The sequence below is a fragment of the Manacus vitellinus genome, unplaced genomic scaffold, assembly GCF_001715985.3.
Source record: "Manacus vitellinus isolate BGI_N305 unplaced genomic scaffold, ASM171598v3 scaffold_48_pilon, whole genome shotgun sequence".
Taxonomy (NCBI): Eukaryota; Metazoa; Chordata; class Aves; order Passeriformes; family Pipridae; genus Manacus; species Manacus vitellinus.
Window position 1 is genome coordinate 356,900 of NW_021940593.1, and position 18,746 is coordinate 375,645.

At 44.6% G+C, this 18,746-nt stretch overlaps 1 protein-coding gene across 4 annotated transcripts in view; it reads right to left on the reverse strand.

Moving 5' to 3' along the window:
• JMJD1C (jumonji domain containing 1C) overlaps positions 1 to 18,746 on the reverse strand; it is a 163,711-nt gene that overhangs the window by 60,067 nt on the left and 84,898 nt on the right. Inside the window, exon 1 of one of the 4 annotated variants that reach the window (XM_018079919.2) lies at positions 68 to 258. The exons of 2 other annotated variants lie outside the window; for them this stretch is intronic. The gene's annotated coding sequence lies outside the window, so the exon portion shown is untranslated. Of the gene's footprint in view, positions 1 to 67; positions 259 to 18,746 lie in introns of those variants that run through there. One more of the 4 variants, XM_018079924.1, reaches the window with a different exon arrangement.

An 18,746-nucleotide genomic window follows, 5' to 3' on the forward strand; every position in this document is an offset into this window, starting at 1 on the left:
CAAAATAGCTGTAGCTCCCTTCCAGCGCCTGTTTGTTGCCATGGTTTGTACTCAAAGGCAGAATTACCAAGTGGAAAAGAGTGGACAACAAATAGAGCAAATCGGACGTTAAAACCGAGCACCAGGTTTCCTCATTCGCGGACTCCCCAGCCTGCAATCCCTGCGGAAGCGGCCGTTTCCAGCCCAGGCGTTATTCCGGGCGGAACTCCCGCAGCCCGTGGCCGGGGGGGGCAGAAGGAAGTGCCCAGCGGGGCGCGGGGGGGCGCGCCGCCGGGCCCGCTGCCCGCCGAGGTGCCGCATTTGGCCCGCGCCTCCAACGGCGCGCGGCCGCCGTTAACGGCCCGCGCCGCTCCCGCAGGCCGCCGTTTTAACGCACAAACTTACGAGGTAAGAGAAAAGGAGAAAAAAACCCCAAACCCACAAAACACCAGAAAACCTCCGACTCCTGCTCGGTGCGATGCAGAACTCCGCGCCGCCCGTCCTCCGAGGCGCTCCCGCCGTGCCCGCGCACAAAGCCGCCGCCGGCCGCGTTTGCCGCGCCGCTGCGCCCCCGCGGGGCCGGCCGTCACGTGCGGGGCTCCCCGCCGCCGCCGCTCCGGGCCGGGCGGGCACCCGCCGCGGCCCGCGCGCCCCCGGCAGCCGCCCGCCGCCAAACAAAGGCGCCCCTCGCAAGTTTTGAAGTGTCCGCGGGGGTGTGTGCGTGTGTCCCGAGGGGGAGCCACAGAGGAGTCCTCGCCCGCGCCGGCTGCCAGCGTGGATTCTAGCCCCCCCCCGTCCCCGCAGTCGGTCTGGGACGCACCTCTCCGGCGCCCCGCGGCCGGCCCGCCCGACCCGACTCCGGACCCGGCCCGGCCCGGCCCGAACCCGAACCCGACCCGGCCCGACCCGACCCGGCCCGGCCCCGACCGACCCGACCCAACCCGGCCGACCCGGCCCGCGGGACCTCCGCACCCGCCTTCGCTTTGAACTCCACAAGGAAAATGGTCTTGCCGCGCTGCTTCCGGGTCGGGCCGGGCGGCCACGCCGGAGGCGGGGACAGTGGGGCCGGAGGAGGCGGAGGAGCAGGAGGCGGAGGACGCGCCGCCCGCCCTTTGTGGGGCCGGCAGCACTATGGCGCAGCCGAGCGCGTACCCCGCGGACCGGGTCAGGGCGCGCTGCCGACGCCCCGGTTACAAAGGCGGGAGCGCGGCGGCCTGAGATCCGAGGGATCGGGCGCGGGGAGCGCGGCGCGGGAAGGGGCGGCGCTCGGCGGGCGCGGCCGCGGGACACGTCCCGCGGCGGGCGGCGCGGGACACAGGAGGGCCCAGGGGCACCCGCTCCGAAGAGTCAGATCTCCTCTACAGCCCCAGCGCTCCCCCTCCCCGCTAAGCCCCCGCGGCGCCGGGCCCGTCCTTGGAAAGCTGCTCCCTGTCCCTCCCACGGGTGGGCTTTGGAGAGTCAGCAAGCGAGGGCTGCAGCTCTGTCCACAGTCAACCCAGAAAAAAACCTAAGTAGTAAAAAGGAAGGGCGGGTCAGGCATGAGCTCAGCGCCTGGTGCGGGTCCAGGAGCAGCCGGGGTAGAGGGCGGGGGGCGGCTCCGCGCCCCCTGCGCAGCCCAAAGCCGCCTCTGTAGGGACTCAGCCCGGGAACGGATTGAAAATGTTCTCAAGCACAATTTTCTTATTTCGCCATACAACCTATTTTCTCCTTGATGACACACACACACAAAAATATTAAAGGTGTTTTCCCACTGCTGAACAGAATTTAATGGCTCTAACCAACTAGTTGCAGTTCACATAGAAACATCACTTCTAGGTCCAGCAGAAAGAAAAAAAAAGTTCATGGGACACTAATTAGAAAATGGAATTACCAAAGAAAAATTTAGCAATAACACCTGTAATGTTCTCCTTGAACTTAGCTCACATACACAAACATGGATAGTGGGGAGGGGGAGGAAAAATAATCACAAGGAAGATTAGGGTAGAGGCATTTATTTCCTCCAAAACCTTTAAACAGCTGTACATTTTTCACCTCATGGAAAAAATACAAAGCGTGTCATTTGCCAAGAAAGTATGAGAATAATGGGAAATCAATGCATGACTACATCTCTGTTCTCATCTTGAATTATTCCAAATGATGTAAGCTTAAAGGTGTATTGGAATGCTATAAAATACTGAGCTCTGAAATAAAATACTTGGGTACGGTTAAATATTGAAGTTGAACTGGAAGGCCCTCTCTTACCCACCACACACTTTTCTCCAGCAAACTGGTTTTCTTCTGTAACAGTTTGTGACACTGCACGCGCACAGGGCAGGAACCAGACTACCTGTGCGTGGGTTTTATACAATACCCAGCCTGTGCTCAAACCACATAACTGCAAAACTGGATTTTGCTTTGAAGGGACACTATCAGAGGTGGTGGTTTACTGTATTGATTTTTCCCTTTTAAGTGGTCTTCCAGCCTGGCCAGCCCAAGGCAGCTGACAGCCTTATATGGCAGGAAGGCTGTGGGGAACAGCAGTGCCCTGAGCAGCCTCCATCTATTCCTGACCTCCCAGACTGGACAGTTGCTCCTCTCGTCTCCTTCAGCTTCCCTGCCAACAGCCCCTCACCAGATCCACAGGCCCTCAGGGCAGACACCTCCTACCACCAGCAGAGCATGGGGCTCACTAACTCTCTCTGCTCCCCCAAAACACACCTCCTGCCCCAGCCAGGCCATGGTGGGGCTGCACTGCCTCATCTCCAGAGAAAAAATGAAATGACTTAGTGACACCATTTTGACCTGATTTCTTTCCAATTTCTTCTTCTCCAGCCGACCTCTCCTAGGGTAGAGGGGAATAACACCCAAGTCACTTCACCAGTACTGAGACAGGTCATGCAGAACAGAGAGTGAAATGAAACCTTCATTCCGTGTTTGTGGTCGCAGTTTGCACCCTCTCCCCCTTCGGAGCAGAAACGTCCCCATTCTCAGTCACCCAACAGGGTCACTTGTCAAGTGAGCAGGGCACTCTTTCACAGACTTGGTTCTTCAGAGGCCTCACCACCTCTAAAAAGTAAAACTCAACCTATCAGTAACAGCTGACACAAGGAAATATCCTGAACTCACACTTTGCCAAGTAATCAATAAATATTTTTCCAAACTTAATTCTGTTCCTGCATGATCTTCAATTTAACTTTTAAAGCACATTTTAGACTACCTCCAAGAAGAACTGAGCACCCCTAAGACATACTATTTCAACCCACAGATTCACACCTATCTCATACAGTTTCAGGGGGTTGTTTTACCATTTCTCTTAAGAGCCCAAATGCTAGTAATTATTTCAGGAAGGGCAAACAAATAAATTACGTCTATTACAGAGCACAGCATCCTTCATGCTACTCTTGAACTAATGGTGCTGTGATAGCTGTGTGGTATGTAGTGCAACTGTCAAAGTAGGCAATCCTTAATAATATCCAAGACAGACACTATTAAAATACAAATCACAAGACTGTCTGGAGGACACGCAAGTTTGCCCATTTGGACAAAGCTTTATTAATAGACTGCGACTTAATAACAAAGAATATTAATACCCAGCACAGCACTACCAGTTCATTACCATGGAGGGATTTTGTTAGAAATTCTCAAGTTGCACCAGCTACGAATGGAATACTAACTCAGCAACTGTATTTCCAAGGGTTTCACTTAAAGATGTTCTCAGGAAAAATCTGCTGAGTGGGAAAACACCTTTTGAGAGTATAAAAAACCAAGGAAGTTGCTAGTGGTGCAACTGCTAATGTTAAGCAGACTAAGGCAACATAAAGTGACGTTTAAATTGTAATGACTTAAATTTACCACGACATATAGGTGTATATTCTTAACAAAACACAGATTTGCCATATAAAGGCATAACTGAATTTTAAACAAGAATTTAAAACATGAGTGTCTATCCAAGGTTAGTTTTGACATTTGCAGAAAGATACATTTTAAAAAGGCTTATTTGGTAGTTACATTATTTTAGCATTGTTTTCCACTACTGTTTGCTTCTTCTCACAATTGGGCCTGAACTCTGTCAAACAAGCCATACTATAAGCTTGTAGAACAGAGCTGCCTTTGTTCTTTGGTACTGCCAGTCCCCTATGGAATCAGGCAGCACACTGAACTGCACTCCACAAACAATCCCTGACCTTCAATTACTGTCCTGGCTTGCTGCCACAGGATACATGTATTACTGGTAACACAGCGTGCCCTATTTTGCAGATAATCGCTAGAACTACAGATAATCATGAAAATCAACGGAAAAACGCAACCATTCCCTTCCTAAAATCACAGTTGTAACTTCCCCGGTGTGCTGCAGCACGGCCCGGGCTCAAGCCATCCATGTGAGGATGGTAAGACTGTGCCTTTTGTATTTTTAGTGACCGCAGGAAGAATTCCAGGTGGCGGATGGCTTCGCCTTCCTCCGCTGGAGGTTTTCGGTTTGGGTTTTGTTTGCTTTGAGGCAGAAGGTTGTTCTGGTACGGTTGTTCAAGAGCTGCTCTTTCCCCCCCCCCCCTTCCTTTGTTCCCCCTCAGAACCCTGGTGGGTTTTCACGGAACTTGAGCGGGCAAGGGCCGGCAGCAGCTGCCACCCCTGCACTTTGCGGGCTTGTGCCGGCAGCCAGCACCGGGCCCCAAGCCACGGCCCTGCTGGGAGCTGCTGCCACCGGGAACGCTGCACTGGGAATGCCGCACCGGGAGGGGATGGCACACGCTGACCGGGCGTTCTGCTGTGACCCCCTTTTGCTCCTTGCAGGCAGCGAACCCCCTGAACTGCAAACCGGGCTCCTTCCTCACCCCGACAAACCCACGTGGGCAATGCTGCTGGCCAGGAAAGAGCACATGCAAATATTGCAAAGGAGTAAATATTTAAACTTTAAAACAAATGAAGGTTAGTTAAATCGGTCTTCATCTTTTAAATTAGCATTTTTCTACTTATCTTCTTCCTGTCTGTGCCACCCCACATTTGCTTAGCAAGCAGAACTGTTTCACAGAGATAGTCCTGCAGAAATAATGCAGTGCAAGGGCAGAGCTTTGCTCAGCCTCACGTTAGTGGAGAAATGAACTTTCTTACTATGCATTTGTGCAAACTGACCAAGTTCAGATGGTGTACTTAAGTGCAAAAGCCAAAGTCCAAAGGAGGAATTAATGTGTGTGAAACAATTATTACTCCTGGAGCTGCAACATGTGAAACAGAGCAATTGGCGTTCAGGTGCCAGTTCATTTGGCAAATTCCTCATTTAAAGTCTCCTTTTTTGGTTATGGAGGTGGGCAAATCAGACATGCAAAAACTTCACCAGGCTATCTTTAGTATAATAATTTTTCAAAATTGAGAATCTGAGGACAGGGGCATGAGCCCTGATGAAGGAACACAAGCAACAGTACAATTAATACACTCACATATCAGCACTAACTGATTTTACAGTTTATTTCAAATTAATTCGATTTAAAATACAGTTTCTATCTTTCAATGTTTTCAGTCAACTTTTAAAACCACTTTTACCCTTCCCTGGGCAAGCACCATGGGGTTTAATGCTGCATGCATCAACATGACTCTGCAATTTTTCCCATTACTTCATCCCCATCTATTCCATCATACCAGTACTGTAAATGCAACTCTGAGAATAAGCTCTGTTAGTGAACTGGTGCTATTTTTGGGGCTGAATCAGTGCCCCTGCTGCAACAAGAGACCAATAATTGTGGTAAAACAAAACCCAGATGCATGGCCTTAAAAAAAAAAATCATTATCATTGTAGGCAATAGCACTATATAAGTTTTCTTATTTGCCGGGCAATGCTCTAACCCCAGATTTATGTTCAAAGACAAAATGTTGAGCAGTATCTCAGGCACCTCTTTCTGGATGTCTCATCTTAAGCCCAGCATCACTATAACAGACTTGTGTTTTCCCAAGTCCTCTCCCCTCATTAGATAAGGAAAAATGCTGTGACTCTTCCCCTCGCTCAAATCCAGTAACATCAACACTCAAATCCAGTAACATCAACATCACCTTCAAGTGTGACCTCACTCTCACTCTCACTTCTGGGTGCAGATCCTTCTAACAAAGATATGTTATAAAACATGTTTTTCTACCCATCCCCACAGTTCAGAGCACCAGCCTACGTTCATTCTGCCTTTTGATTACTGAAGCCTCCTTTCTCTGGCCTTACTAAATGCACACATGATCAGACCACGCAAAATGCTGTCACGCCTCCAGCCCACCACATCCACTGTTTGCACTGCTTCCCTCAGCAGCCCCATCACACACACTCCACTTCCAGGAACAGCATCTCCGGATCCTGCTATGGTTCATTTATCAATTTCAGGAACAGTTTACTGGCAACACTTGCAAAGCTGATTCGCTGATATCTTTCCATTTTCACCTTAATACTCTGCTTGCTGTAATGACCTCTGAAACCTTGACAGCAGCTTGGCCACTGCTTTATGGAAGCCTCATCTTCCCTTGTAAGCAATGCCTCCTATTTCCCATCTGCCTGTCTCTGTGTGTCATCCGCCCTTGACTCACTCAAGTTTTAACTCTATGCAGAAAGGAACCCTTCTCATTCTGCATTTCATCTACGAATCATTGCACAATGAAATCCCGGACTTTCATATGAGTTTGTAAGTGTTGTGGTAATGTGCCACACCATTCATTAGCCTTGGGACCAGATCCTGTCTTCCAAAAAGCGAGCACAACAGCGTCAAGTTCATAATGTTCTTACCCATACTCCGTCTGCAATATTCATCAAACCCTTTTTAACTTGGGTGCTATCCATGTTTTGCAGTATTCGTGCTTCTTCAGCCTTCTTGCTTCCATCACAGTGATGCCAAACTCCTTCCAACTCATTTCTTGGCTTTACTTTCTTCTTCCAACCCTATCACCAACATTCACAATGTTCTTGCATCCTTTTGCCCTTGAACTTACTGGACGTAACATTCATTAACTCAGCCTCTTCTCCACAAAAACAGCCTGATTGAGAACATCAGCTTCAGGCTTCTTACACCCACTGAAGTGCTGCTCTTCTGATTCAGCATCCGGCAACTGCCTCCCTCTCATACTTCCCACTAAATGAAGTCCATTACAGAACTGGACTCCACCTTTCACCCTCCTACTATTTCCTGTCCCTCTCAGACTACATTCCCAGTTGCCTCTCAGAAGCACATCTCACTTCCTGAGAGCCACACAGATCCAGCTTTCATAAGGTCCCTCTCTGTTTTTTATTCCCCAGAGCTTAAATACCTGCCTCAACTTTTTCCATCTCACCCCCTTAACATGTTTGTTAACTTTCATTTCAAGATCACTGTTTTTTTTCCCAAATTTGCTGTTTTTTCAGCTCCTCTGCCCTGCCACTCCCTGTCTTTCCTTTGTCTAAAGCATCTTATTCACCAGCTTAGTCAGCTTCCTGTCTTTTAAATGGACTGTATTTTGTTTTGCATTTTTCTATTTGCTCTTCTCCAAAACAACTCGGGAGCATCTTCACCACAGAAAGATCAGCTTCCCACTGAAGTTCAGGCTCCTTGATTGCTCAGGCTGCTGGCAGGCCCTTCGGTCCAGGGACGCCTCCTGGAAACAAGCCTTTGGCTCCATCGGACGCAAACGGGGTGCGGTTCCAAGGGAGCCTCACTCCAGCATCACTTCCTCTGTTATGACAGTGCTGAGAATGCACCATTTGGTATTTTCCATTCCCACAGCCCTACGACTCCTGCAACATCCAATGCTCCCCATATCCTGATGCCACACCCAGGGCATGCAGTGTATTCCTGACATCATGCTGGAAAATAGTCACTTGAGTAGGAGGCTGGAACGATGCGGTTAAGTAAAAGCCTACAGGGAGTGGAACTGGCTCTTGAAACAGAGCTGGGACGTGTTAAAGAGGAGCTCCTGTGTAGAGCTATCTGGAATAACAAAAGCCTCAAAACCATACAAAAGGTGAAATATAAAAATCTGGAAAAAAATATCAAAACAGAGAGCAGTATTTTAAAAGAACACATCCTGTAGGAGCTGATAGAGGGAAATACCTGCTTCACGTTATCCTGGGAATTAAGTTGTTATACATAAATTTGGAGTCAGTTTCTGAGAAGCAAAAGACTCCTGAAGGCCATTCCTCTAGGTTTACATTTACCCCTTTTACTGACAGCAGCGTATTTCACTGTTTGTCAGGCACAATAAGAGCTGCAGAATGAGCATATTCAATCTGCAATATATTCAGAATGTGGTCTTCAGGTGAATAGTTAAAAGGCTGCAACTTCTGCCTCCTTTTCTACTGCCACTGTCTCCAGAAAATCAGGAATCCCATTTGCCAGTTCTTCAGGCTTTCTATCTGGCTATTTCTGGATTTCTGTAACAGGGAAAGGCCATTCATGGAGGGAGAGGATTACTCATTTTGGATCCCGTGCCTCTGTGCTCTCAGTCCCAGCTTGTTGGGAGTAAGGTCATACTTGAACATTGGTCTGTGTTTGGTAATACATCCTTTTTATATTTTAAACATGTACACTTTACACATAAGAGTATTCTTAAAAGTAGTATTTTCATATTTCCAAACACTAAGATTTAAATATTAACCAACACTCATGCACTGTGGCTTAATTATCTGTATAAAAAGCTCCATCTTACTGAGACAACATGCTAGTATATGCTCCTCAAATAAAAATATCAGACTGTTCACCTCACCTTTGTGTGTCACATAGGCAGGGAGAGAAACAATCTAGTGTCAGACTACACAGAAATATATATTTCACCTTCTTGAGCAGTATTTTCTCCTGCTATGATTGTTTTATAACCATAGTGTAGCTCTGTCAGACATCCTACACAGACAACAGTTGCTGGTACACTGGTTTGATTCCTGACTCTACAGCATTAAAAGGTTTGGGAGAACTTCTCAAATAAAAAACTCTTATAGGCATAAACCGCTAAGAAGGTGAGGTTAAAAGTCTACACTTGATAATAAAAAGTCTGATGGAACAGACGGGGTTTTAGTCAATATATCCCAGCATCAGGATAATGCTGAAATAATGTTGAAACGCCATCAGTCTATCTAGTAAACAAATTAGAAAATAACCTAGATATCATAATGGATTCTCCCCCCACAATGCTATTTTTAGATTCTCACATCTGCCCTACATGCTTGTCCAGTAGCAACCTTGATGGACAAACACTTTTTTTCCTTTCAGGAAAACACAGGACAGATGGTGCTCAAAGTATTTCTCTCAGAGATAACAAGTTTTCTGCTTTTTATAAATTCACTCATCTTCAAACTGTGACAGCTGTGAGTTTAAAGATAAAATCGAAATGATCCAGATCTTGTTCATCTCCTTTCTCTGGGGTCCCTGAAAGGTCACATAAATATGTCTCACTTAGAAGTTTCCCACTAAATGTGAAATGCATTTCTTTTCAAAGTTCAAACTTTGTGGTATGTTAGAAAGAAGCAATTTTTTCAAAGTTGTGTCTCAGGCCTGTATTGTGAATTTGGGATCTTCTGGATCCGCTTGTATAGTGTATCGACAGTATTTACCTCCAAGATCTATTTATAGCAGTGACTACATTCCCTCATTCCTCCCATACTAGCATACATGGCAATGTTACCAGCCTGTATTTTCTACTTACATGTAGTCTCTCACGTTAGATTGTACTTCTACACCCCCCCTGCGTCCTGTTTGGCTTCAATTTATCTTTCTCCAGCATAGCTGGGCAGGATGATGTGTGTTAGTTTAAAAGCACTCTCAGGGGCAGCTCTGTGGGGACACAGGCACATCCCAGAGTCACACCTCGACCATCTCGACATCACCCAGCAGGTTCTCAGTGCTCCTCTGACGGGCCAGAAGGCTCAAACCTCCTCCTTGCCAGTGCTTCCGCTGGATAAGCTCTCACCTACATTTGCCATCTGCTCCTAAATCCACCACTTTCTGTTTTATGCAGTGATGTTTTGTTCCATTTTTATTACTTTGTTCCTCAAGGACATTCAATTTTAGTCGCATAACACCCCCCCCCCCATTCTCTGTGTTAAGGGCTTCATCTATTCTGCACCATCTATTGATTTAATCAAATTTAATCAATTAGTCCAAAGATGAAAACACTAAGCAGGTCATTCCTAAAATGTGTTAACAACTACTGGCAGACAGACCTATTTCACCACTCCACCGTTCCACCTATTTCAACACCACATAGCTATCATCTCCTACCTAATGTACTGTTCAGGCTACTAATCCCAGTCTTCCTCTGACTGTTCATCGCTTGCCATACTGCAGAATGCATTACAAAAGTCAAGATTAATTATATTAATTACATTTTCTTGCCTAAGAACAAAGCCAACCAAAGTTTTTGTTTAAGTGGGTCCATGATGTAGCATTTCAAGGTGCTGATGGCAAGAGCAGCCCATGACTAAGGGTAGGGGGAGGAAACCCAGAGTAGCTATAACCAGTCTATTTATAAACACTTTGAAGAATACAAAGCCATAAGTAAAAGCCAGCATGAATCCCAAAATATGTCATAGCATCCATAATGTCAAAGCAAATTTCCTTGACAAACAGAAGAGCAGAATTGAGAAGCAGGTCTATATCCTGACACTAAATAAATAAATAAATAAACAAATCCCACAAAACCATCAAACATTCAGAAATCACTACTAACTATCTGTGAAAATATGTATGTAGAATGTAGTTCCCAAAGTCACCTACACTGGGTCTGCTCTTACTCACTGTTTTCATTAGTGACCCAGATGATGGAACAGAGACTACATTTATTAAATTGACAAACAACCAGCTTGATGGGACTGTAAATTATGTTAGAGGACAAAAATGCAAACTGGACAAGCGGTCTGACAAAAAAGATGACATGCAAAACACTGCACGTAAGCAAAACTCAACAGCAGAAATACTGAATGGCTAAGGAGAAATTCCCGAGAAAAAAGAGAGGTTAGGTTCAATTTATGGGCTATGAGTTAACAGTATCACGCTGTAAAAATATAAACACAATACTGGTATATATAAATGTTAGTACAACCTGTGTTCTGCATTCATAAAGCCTCGGTTATAATACTATAAAGTGAGCAGAGTTTTGGATATTGTTCTTTAAGACAGGTATGTACAATAAAATAAGCATAGTTTTGGAAAATACCATGGGTGAATACAGACTGAAGAGACTGGGAGGGGAAAACTGCTGGGTGTGTCTCTAGCTATGAAAACAGGATGCTGCAAGGAATAATTTCTTAACCTCTCCAGCAGACACAACAAGTTTTAGCTGCCTAAATTTAGATTAGATGATTTCAAAGTCTTTTTTGGTCTATGATTCTACAATATCCACAGAGTCACTCACCTCTCCCAAATAAAACAGCATTTAGAAACACATGCCCAAATTACTGATATATTTAAGTCTGGCTTTATTACGCCATATATCTCTCTGACCAACATCACCTATTTCACGGCCTCTCTGAGCAGCTACCAATCATCGATCCTTGCGGGGCTGCAATGCAAATGAGAGTCTCAAGACCTCGCTCCCTGGCAGAAAATATTCTGGCAATAATCTTGAGAGCTGTGAGATACCAGCTTTCCCTGCCTGCACTAATCCCAGCCTGCACATTCCCACCGATGGAGCCGAACAGGAAGATTTACCTGCAGACCTCGGGAAAGGTTCTGGCAGATCATCCCTGACCTGAAGGCCATGAGCTGGCCTTCCTTGTCTAGAAAATTAATTCTTCTCAAAGACAGGTATAAGGTCAATAAAATTCACTCTCTGAAGTAGGTATATTGTAGTCTACTTCATTTTCTTTAATCTCCTGCTCACACCCCTCAATGCCTTCCAAAGCTTTACATATTGTGAGGATAGACTGACAGGCTTTTAATTGCTTGTCTAATTGTTCCTTTTCCCCTCTTTATGTTGGCACTGCTTTTTCCAATCCTCGGTACCACCCTGAAGGAAAGATGAGCTAAAATAGTTACAATAAGCACTAATTCTTTCCTAATTGTGAGATGGAAATTTCTATGGGTCTAAGTATTTTACGATCCTTAAGTTCCCTCTGGTAGTAGTAGAAATTCCATTCTCTTATTCTCATACATCTTGTGTTTTCCTCCTAGTTATCACTGCCCTTACTGAAAAGCCAAAACCACTTAAAGTTTTAGTTGTGTATCATTGTTATTCTCTAACCTTCTCACCATGCAAAACCTTCCTTTTATTTGTTTTCACACCATTTGGAAGATTGAGTTCTACTTTAGAAACAAACCAGAATTAAGTTGTCCTGACCCCTGTGTCCCCTCTGACACTACTTGCAGGATTCCTGCATTAGTCTCACTATACATCCTTGGGCTGACTAATCACCCATTTTGGTCTGCAGACCAGGATAACTCTTTACTGGGAATTCAGTTTTCAGATAAGCTTTACATATCTGTAACTTCAAGAAATCGTGTCCTGAGGCTCCTTACACTTCTGACCAGCTTTGCTTATTTAAATTTCCCACTAAGATTCGAAACCTAAAATTTCCAAACCAACTTCCCTGTATTTTTTCCACGTATTTAAAACTGAATCAACCCCACGACTACTAAGGGTGCGATTTTAAGTTCCACTTGATCTGATTAACTGTAAACTGCCTGAATGTCTCACCAGCCCCCAGCACTGGCTCTGTCTCTCCTCTGGCAGCCTGATCCATGGCAGCTCACCCCCCCACCCGGGTGACTCATTTCACTGGAGTCACCTTGCTGATGTAACTCCGTAACTACTCGGATCAGCTCGGGGGCAGAGCGAGGGAAGCCAGCCCAGCTCCCTCAGCAGCTGATAAAGCACAAAGTGAAACTGAATCCTCAATCCAAAGTTATTTTTCTAGAATATCCTCACTGCTTTTCAAAACGAAGTCTAAAGTAACGCTGACTTCCTGTTGGTTCAGTGACTAGTTTGAGGAAGGAACTTGCCAGCAATCACATCCAGGAATACCTTGGCCCTATCACTTCTTCTCTTATCTCTACCTGGGAAAGTAAACCACCTGATAACAAGCAGTATTTATCTAAGAACACTACAAAGATCCCTATCCCTATTTGAGTTTAACCCTGGGGCCAACACAGATTCTTTGCTCCTTCTGTCATCTTTTTCCAAAGCGATTTTGAGCCAAACTGATTTTGGGCTGTCCTTTTTACACTGAAGTTTTTTTTCTAATCTACTATATAATTACTACTGCACAGCTTTTCCTTTAGTTAGGTTATTTCTGAACAGCACAAAGCATTTTAAACACCTCCAGTCCAGTTACTAAGAGCATTCTGCCACCCTTCAGATGTTTTATATCCCATCCTCTATAAGCAGCTTAGATTTTTATGTTTTGTTGTCCAGGCTCTCAACATTTCAGTTATTTCTTAGTAACCACATGCCATTATCCATTAACCTTTCCCTAGCTGCAGTGCCTATCACTTTCCTCAATCTTGGAGCTCTTTTCCTTCTCAATTGGTACTAGTCTTCTACCCACTGACACTTCTCCATATGCCGAGACAAAACCAAGTGTTTAACCTACAAGTTGAAGTCTGAATGGAGATTTCATTGCTGGTCAAAGCCTTTTTTCTTACACTGAAGTTCCAGCCATTGTATCAGCCACTCTCTCTAAAGGCAATTTTTCCAGGTATTTGGGGGCAGAGCCTCCCTGGAAGAATTATCCCCCACCAGGGCAGTCTCCTCCAGGTACCACATTTCCACTTAGGATTGTCACAGCACTTACTCTGTAATTCTCCAGTGTGATATGCACATCTGTAATTCTCCAGTGTGATGTGCACATCTGTAATCCACCACAGAAGAAAATTTGCTGCCGTTTATCCTATCACAAAGGCTAATGATGGAGTCTCTCCTTCCCACTCCCACTCAAATCCCTTCAGGATCTTTCTCAGCTTTCCCATTCTTATCTTCCCATTCACCAACATCAAAAGTCTCACCAAGAAATATGCAACTCCTCAGCCCTCCCTTAGTTCCTGGAACTGGTTTAAGTTCTAGCCTCATTGCCTGTTGCATCTTGAGCCTTTCAGATTTTCTGGCTTTTTCTCCTCTTCACTTTTGAACTGTATTAGTAATTTCATGCATACTATATTTAGTCATTTTTATTAAATCTGCCATTTTTCAGGTTTCCTCCACTGTTCCCTTGATTATTAACTCTCATCTGTTTCAAGTCCTTGCCTTTAAAAAGGACACACACAAAACTCCCTTGATATACTCACCAGTTACACAGCAACTACTTATTAGCTGCTTGACTTCTGAAACCTTTTGTCTAAAGGAATTTCAACTCTTCATTCAGAACAGCTGTGGGTAGCAGCAGGAACCATCTCATACTCAAGTTCAAATGCTGTCCATAAATTACATTCAAATCAAACACTACTCAAGAAACAAGATTTGCTTTCCAACCCCCTGGGAAAGGGTCCTATGCCGGCTTTGCTGATCTCTACTAAAAGCCCAGTGCTTTATAACAAACTGGATGTGTCAAAGATGTCTGCTTTGGTTATTCCCATGGAAGTCTATCCAAATTTGGCACAGTTAGAGGCCAAAAAAAATATGAGTTCACAGACATTTGAGTGAGAAATGCCTGCAAAGCAAGGAGCTGTTTCCTTTCCTGGCAATCACTGTTCCTGACTCTTGAGGGTTGTGGCCTCAGAGATGAGAACAGAAAAGCTCTCCCCATTGCTGGCACCCAGCACTGAAGAAAAAGGGAGATGTAAACAGAGGAGAAGGCACAGGAGGCAGGAAAAGAACCACCAGAAGGGCAAGAAAGACCCAACAGGTGAAACAGCTGGCAGGGGATCAACAAGAATAGAAAGCTCTGTGTGTTACCCCCACACATCCCCTCTGGTAGCTGGAAACACACCTCAAAACCCCAGGCAACACTCCTCTGTTTTCTACAAGAAGCAGAAATCACCCAGGCCCCGTCCCCACACACTGTTCTGCTCCACACCCTCCTCCCTTCTGCACCCCTTCCGAGCAGTTTTGCCACTTGCAAGTGTGCATGTGCATGTGGGAATGAGACACACTGTCAATTTTTTTGCCTTTCAACTGAGTACAGCTCTTGTAATTTATTTCTTTTATAATTCTCCTAATCATGTTCGGCTTTTTTGTGTAACAGTATTTCAATTTACTATTTAACTTATTCTTTTTCTTGGCCCAACAAGCCAGGCATAACTGATACAAAACTATCAATAAATCAGATTACAGCTTTAAATCTAGGACTATTCAGAAGTTTGGATTGTTTTTTACTCCTATTTAAGATATCCTCACGCTGTGCTTATTCAAGATATAAAGCAAGCAATAGATGGAAGTTTAAAAACGAAGCCTCCCTTTGGTCTTTATATTCTCATATCTGTAAAATGTTTTTAAGAACTTTACTCCCTTCCCCACCCCCAAAGCAACAAGAACAAGCTTTACATTAGGTAGGTATTGAGGGAACAAAAGAGTAACTCTCTCTGACAGGTTTTTATTTTTCTCTGAAAGAGAGCTATTTCAGACCAAGACCCACAAATGGAGCTGGACAATAGGGCAAGCACTAAATCTTTAGGACACTCCCCCCCCCCCCATTTCATAGTGCTGTAACATTGTACAGTGAATTACTTCAGGAGAATCTATAAAATGAATTACCCATTTCTGGTCAAAAATCCCAGCTGTGAATCACATAGCCATTTGGCCTATAAAAAGCAGAAACCATCACCTTTTTCTGCGCCTTGCCACCTCCCCCCCCCAACCTGTTCTGCTACATAAAAAAAGAACTGGGATGTTTTCCAGTGAATATAAAAGCTAAGAACTTTTTGAAAAAGAAGAACAGTTACTTTTAGAACTACCTCCCCTTATGAAAAATAAATCACTCTGGCATACCTGCATACAAAATTAGCATTTCTCTCTCCCAGTCATTATTCAGTCTTTTTCTATAACCAAGTTACACCTGACTTTATTTTCAGGATTAGAGAAGGAAAAATACATCCATGGATTTCAGTTTATTTCAGTAAAGATGCTTTGCATTAAGTGGCTCTAATAGTGGCTTTAATGATAGAAGAAAATACGTATCCTGTTCAGGGAGACAGAACAGAGATATTCCAGCTGTGGAAGACCTCTCCAACCAAGTAAAGTGTGTTTACAAGAACTGTGCCTTCCCCCCATACTGGCAGCTTCTTCTCTGCCTTCAAGCTGAAAGATGATTTAACTAACATATCAATGGACTTCAGCAATAAATACCTCATCATTGTAATGAAAAAGAAATGGACTGCTAGTTGTCACAGCAGAATCTAAATTAGGTTTCTATATTTAGAAGTACCACCTTGCTTTTGAGGATAGTAATGTGCCTCAGTTGAAGGGCAAAAGAACTCATACAAAGTTGGTGCAGACGCTCCTGAACAGGACTATAAGTGGCAAAAGAGTGCGAAATCAAAGAAAATTATATGTAAAAATGATGAGCATCAAATGTAATTATAACATTAACATTAAAACTAATCTGTGGAAGTTGGGAGGCCTATGAAATTGGAAAGTGAAGTTTGACTAGCTCAGTTCTAGATCTTCAAAGAAATTAAAAGGACAAAGCTATTCATTCCATTATCAGCTTTTTATTTATGACCTTTCAAACAGAAATTAATTAAAACATTGTAATGACACCAGATATTTGTCATAGTAGTGGTGTTGTAGTTATTAAGGTCTAAGGATGAAGACTGACACTTCTATTTCAGAAATGAAGAAGAAGTTGCATTATTAAAGACTAACCATTCAATTCCTTCTGTATCTGTCAATCCAACAAAATATATTGGCTATTCCAAAAGCCTCATCCCACCTATTACTTCCCAAAAATATTGAGGACTTTCCTTCCATTGCATTTTTCCCCCCAGTGAACTCTTCTACTTGAGTTATTCCTTTACTTTTGGCCTCTGCCACAGACTTTAGTAAAGCTGATCCTGTCAGTGAAACACAGTATTTTAAAGTAGACTATAGATGTGGAAGTTACTCCTACTGCATTTTTGCCTTTCATTCTGTCTCATTTTCTTTGTCACTGAAATGTTCCCAGTCTGAACTTAATAAAAACAGTCAAGGTGACCCTCATTTATTTAATATCGAAAACATCCAGTAACTCCAGATGCTCCATTCCAAATACAACCAATTTATTTTCATTCCAATTTGAACCAGACATCAGATCCAGGGTAGATAAGTAGAAAAAAAAATGCAATTGCAAGCTGCAGTAGTCAAAAACGTGCACTATATAAAGTGGGATGGACTTCATATTAGAAACTACTTTGGTTTATATCGCTGGCATGCAGTAGGAGGAGAAAAACAGGATTAATGTAAAAGCCACAAGACTTGAACATAATTAATTAGGCTGGAAAAAGGTAATTGCAGTGGCATACAAGACACATGTAACCTCACCATTCAGCCATAGAGCCATGAAGAGGACCTGTTACCCACGTGCCTTAACACTTAGCAGAATATTGGCAAGTTACTGAAATACTTGTCTGCCTCCCTGCCAACTCCAATTTCAGCATAAGTTCCTTCAGACATGACCACTTCACAGAAAAACTGAAACCCATCCTTTTTGTTGTCTGGTCTGGTAATACCTTGCAGTTCTACTTCTCACATGTAAAAATTTCTGACTTGTTTTCAGAAGTGTAATGCTGTCTGTAGTGCACAGACACATCCCACTGGGTTCTAGATGGTAACAGTTTTAATAATATAATATGCGTATTTTACTGGAGTTGTCATTCTGCTGCACAATCTTGCTTTTCCAACCAGAGAACCCTTAACACTGGGCTAAAAATCACATTCTAAGGACCAAAGTAGCTTGATGAGTATGAGAAAGAGAAAAACATATGTGTGTGTATATATATATATATTTTTTTCATGCAAACTGTGCTGGGGAGGTGTTGTGCCACAGAAGGTAGACCATAACCTGACTTGTGGCAGGAAGCAGAGGGCAGAGGCCCAGCCACTGTCCCACAGGCCTCTCTGCAGCAATGTGGTGGAAAGCAGAAGCCAGCCAGCCCACAGGAACTGCAGAGTGTCAGCACCCCTTTCACCGCTGCTCCTCACCCCAGCATGCAGCAGACACCACAGCACGGTGCACATCCCACTGCAGCTGTGAGAGGGTGATGAATGACCTTTTCTCCTCCCCAGCAACATTTCTGAAACCAAACTCTCACTCAAGAGGAAGACGCTCCACGCAAAAGGCTGACACTTACAAATGCTTTCCAAGACATGCAGCTCAGATAAATATATTTGAATGTATTTTGCCTTTCACTTTGGGAATTAAAAAGCATGGGCAAGAATTGCAGAGGGACCTGAATAGGTTGGATAGGTTGGAGAATCGGGCTGACTTCAACGGGATGAGGTTCAACAAGGCCAAGTGCAGGGTCCTGCACTTTGGCCACAACAACCTCATGCAGCGATACAGGCTGGGGACAGAGAGGCTGGAGAGCAGCCAAACAGAGAGGGACCTGGGAGTTTGGATTGACAGGAGGCTGAACATGAGCCAGCAGTGTGCCCAGGTGGCCAAGAAGGCCAATGGCATCCTGGCCTGGATCAGGAACAGTGTGGCCAGCAGGACCAGGGAAGTGATTCTTCCCCTGGACTCAGTACTGGTGAGACCACACCTGGAGTGCTGTGTCCAGTTCTGGGCCCCTCAGTTCAGGAAGGACATTGAGGTGCTGGAGCAGGTCCAGAGGAGGACAACGAGGCTGGTGAAGGGACTCAAGCACAAGTGCCATGAGGAGAGGCTGAGGGAGCTGGGGCTGTTCAGCCTGGAGAAGAGGAGGCTCAGGGGAGACCTCATCACTCTCTAC